The sequence below is a fragment of the Mesoplodon densirostris genome, unplaced genomic scaffold (assembly GCF_025265405.1).
Source record: "Mesoplodon densirostris isolate mMesDen1 unplaced genomic scaffold, mMesDen1 primary haplotype scaffold_35, whole genome shotgun sequence".
Lineage (NCBI taxonomy): Eukaryota > Metazoa > Chordata > Mammalia > Artiodactyla > Ziphiidae > Mesoplodon > Mesoplodon densirostris.
In genome coordinates, this window is record NW_026778195.1 from 13370291 (window position 1) to 13375065 (window position 4775).

The window sequence follows — 4775 nt, forward strand, 5'->3', positions numbered from 1 at the left end:
TGATGACATATGTAATGGCCCATTGTGATGACAATGGCATGGAGCATTGTGATGATGAGGGTCAGGGAGCATTTTGCTGACAAGTGCACGGAGAATTGTGATGACAAGCGTCATGGAGCATTCTGATGACAAGCTTGTGGAGTATTTTGATGACAATGGCATGGAGCACTGGGATGAAAACGGCATGTGGATTTGTGATGAAAATGGCATGGAGCCTTTTCGTGACACAGTTCAAGGAGCATTCTGACGACAAGTGTCAGGGAGCATTTTGATGACAAGTGTATGGAGAATTGTGATGAAAAAGTTCATGGAGCATTGTGATGAAAAGGGCATGGAGTATTGTGATGACAGGCATCATGGAGCGTTGTGAGGACAAGTGTTATTGAACATTGTGATCACAAGGGTTTGGAGCATTGTGATGACAGAGGTCATAGATCATTTTGATTTCAAGGAGCATGGAGCATTGTGATGACAAGGGCCTGAAGCAATGTGATCCCAAGGTTCCTGGAGGATTGTGATGACAATGGTAATGGAGTATTGTGATGACATGCACATAGAGCATTGTAATGACAAGGTCATGTAGCATTTTGCTGACAAAGGCATGGAGCATTGTGATGACAGATGTCATGGAGCACTGTGATTACAAGCGTCATGGAACATTGGGATGACAAGTGCATGGATCATTGTGATGACAAGGGTCATGGAGCACTGGGTTGAAAATGTTCATGGAGTATTGTGATGACAGGGGTCATGGAGCATTGTGATGACAAGGGCATGGAGCATAGTTATGACAGGGGCATGGAGCATTGGTCTGACAAGTTTCATAGATTATTGTGATGACAGTGGACATGGTGCATTGTGATGACAAGGGCATAGAGCATTGTGATGACAAGGGCATGGAGTATTGTGAAGACAGGTGTCAGGGGGCATTGTGATGAAATATGTCATGGTCCATTGCGATGACAATAGCATATAGCATAGTGATGCCAAATGCAAGGGAGGATTGTGATGACAAATATAATGGAGCACTGTGATGACTAGGGCTTGGAGCATTATGAAGACAAGGGCCATTGAGAATTTTCATGACAATGTCGTGAACCATTATGATGTCCATGTCCTGGAGCATTGTGATGAGAAAACCATGGAGCCTTGCGATGACAAGTCTCATGGAGCATACTGATGAAAAGGGGCATGGGGCATTCTGATTACAGGGGTCTTGGAACATTGTGATAACAAGAGCATGGAGCAATGTGATGACAAGGGCATGGAGCATTGGTCTAATAAGTTTCATGGATTATTGTGATGACAGTTGGAATGGCACATTATGAAGACAAGAGCATGGAGCATTCTGATGACCAGTTCATACAGTATTGTGAAGAGAGGTGTCAGGGAGCATTGTGATTACATATGTAATGGCCCATTGTGATGACAATGGCTTGGAGCATTGTGTTTCCAAGTGTCATGGGGGATTCTAATGACAAAGGTAATGGAGCATTGTGATGACAATGGCTTGGATCATTGTGATGACAAGGGTCAGGGAGCATTGTGCTGACAAGTGCATGGAGAATTGTGATGACAAGGGTCATGGAGCACTCTGATGACAAGCTTGTGTAGTATTTTGATGACAATGGCATGGAACATTGGGATGAAAACAGCATGGGGCTTTGTGATGAAAAAGGCATGGAGCCTTTTCGTCACAGGGTTCAAGGTGCATTCTGACGACAAGTGTCAAGGAGCATTGTGATGACAAGTGTATTGAGAATTGTGATCACAAAGGTCATGGAGCATTGTGATGAGAAGACCATGGATAATTGTGATGATGAGCGTCATGGGGTGTTGTGATGATAAGTGTTTTGCAACATTGTGATCACCAGGGTTTGGAGCATTGTGATGACAGAGGTCATGGAGCATTTTGATTTCACTGTGATGACAATAGCCTGAAGCATTATGATGATGGGCATGGTGCATTGTTATGACAGTGTTCATGGAGCATTGAGATGAAAAGGGGCATGGAGCATTGTGATTACAGGGGTCTTGGAGCATTGTGATGACAAGGGCATGGAGCATTGTGATGAGAAGTGCATGGAACATTCTGATGATATGCATCATGGAGCTTTGTGATGACAAGGGCAAGGAGCATTATGATTACAGTGGTCTTGGAGCACTGTGATGAAAAGGGCATGGATCATTGTGATGAAAAAGGCATGGAGCCTTGTCATGACAGAGTTCATGGAGCATACTGACGACAAGTGTCAGGGAGCATTGTGATGAAAAGAGTATTGAGAATTGTGATGACAAAGGTCATGGAGCCTTGTGATGAGAAGACCATGGATAATAGTGATGATTAGCGTCATGGGGTTTTGTGATGATAAGTGTTATGCAACATTGTGATCACCAGGGTTTGGAGCATTGTGATGACAGAGCTCATGGAGCATTTTGATTTCATTGTGATGACAATAGCCTGAAGCATTATGATGATGGGCATGGTTCATTGTGATGACAGGGTTCATGGAGCATTGTGATGAAGAGGAGCATGGAACACTGGGCTGAAAATGTTCATGGAGTATGTGATGACAGGGGTCTTGGAGCATTGTGATTACAAGAGTCCCGGATCATTGTGTTGTCAGGTGTTATGGAGTGTTGTGATGACAGTGGTCATGGAGCATTGTGATGATATTGGTCATGGAGCACTGTCATGAGAAGGTCATGGAGCATTGGGCTGAAAATGTTCATGGAGTATTGTGATGACATGGGTCATGGAGCATTGTGATGACAAGGGAATGGAGCATGGTGATGACAAGGTCTTGGAGCATTGTGATGAGATGACATTGGAGACATGTGATGACAAGTCTCATGGAGCATTCTGTTGAAAAGGGGCATGGAGCACTGTGATTACAGGGGTCTTGGAGTATTGTGATGACAAGGGCATGGAGCATTGTGAGGAGAAGGCCATGGAACATTCGAATGACATGCGTCATGGAGCTTTGTGATGACAAGGGCATGGAGCTTTGTGATTACATGGGTCTTGGAGCATTGTGATGACAAGGGTCATGAAGCCTTGTGATGACAAGGCCCTGGAACATTTTGATGGCAGGGGTCATGGAGCATTGTTATGACAGAGGTAATGGAGCATTGTAATGAGAAGGGCATTGTGCATTGGTCTGAAATGTTTCATGGATTATTGTGATGAGAGTGGGCATGGAGCATTTTGATGACAAGGGCACGGTGCACTGTGATACATGGGTCATGGAGGATTGTAATGACAAGGGCATCGAGCATTGTGATGAGAAGGGCATCGAGCATTGTGATGATAAGTGTCATGGAGCTTTGTGATGACAAGGGCATGGAGCAATGTGATGAGAGTGTTCATGGAGCGTTGTGATGTCAATGACATGGAGCATTGTGATGCCAAGGGTCATGGAGCTTTGTGATGACAATGGTCATGAAGCATTTTGATGACAAGGGTGTGGTGCATTGTGATGAGAAGGGCAGGGAGCCTTTTGATGACAGGGTCATGTAGTAATTTGATGAAAAGTGTCATGGAACATTTTGATGACAGACGTTATAGAACATTGTGATGCCAGGGGTCATGGAGCTTTGGGATGAAAAGGGTCATGGAGCATTTTGATGACAGGGGTTATGGAAAATTGTGATGTCAGGGTTCATGGAACATTGTGCTGATAAGGGGATGTAGCACTGTGATGACAGGGGTCATGGAACATTGCGATAACAGGGGTGAGGGAGGATTGTGATGACTAGTGATGGAACATTGTGATATCTCATGTGAGAGAGCATTTGGATGAGAAGTGCATGGAGCATTGTGATTACAAGGTTTATGGAGCATAGCGATGACAAGGTTGTGGATCATTGTGATGAAAAGCGCATGGCACATTGTGATGACAAGGGTCATGGAGCATTGTGATCAAAAATTCATGGAGCATTGTGGTTACAAAGGTCACAGAGATTTGCGATGACGCGGGCATGGACCGTTGTGTTGAGAAACGTTATGAAGCATTGTGATGACTGGGGTCACGGAGCATTCTGATGACAGGGGTCATGGAGCCTTGTTCTGACAAAGGCATGGAGCATTGTGATGACAAGTGTCACGGAACATTGTGATTAAAAGTTCATGGAGCATTGTGGTTACATAGGTCACAGAGCATTGTGATGATGCGGGCATGTACCGTTGTGATGACAAATGTTATGAAGCATTGTGATGACTGGAGTCAAGGAGCATTGTGATGACAGGGGTCATGAAGCATTGTGATGACAAGGGCATGGAGCAATGTGATGAAAGGGTCATGGAGCATTGGTCTGACAAGTTTCATAGATTATTGTCATGACAGTGTACATGGTGCATTGTGATGACAAGGTCATGGATTATTGTGAAGACAGGTGTCAGGGAGCATTGTGATGACATATGTCATGGTCCATTGCGATGACAATGGCATGGAGCATTGTGATGCCAAATGTAATGGAGGATTGTGATGACAAATATAATGGAGCATTGTGATGACTAGGGCTTGGAGCATTATGATGACAAGGGCCATTGAGAGTTTCATGATAAGGTCGTGAAGCAATGTGATGACAAGTTCCTGGAGCACTGTGATGAGAAAACCATGGAGCCTTGTGATGACAAGTCTCATGGAGCATACTGATGAAAAGGGGCATGGAGCATTCTGATTACAGGGGTCTTGGAACATTGTGAGAACAAGGGCATGGAGCACTGTGATGACAAGGGCATGGAGCATTGGTCTAATATGTTTCATGGATTA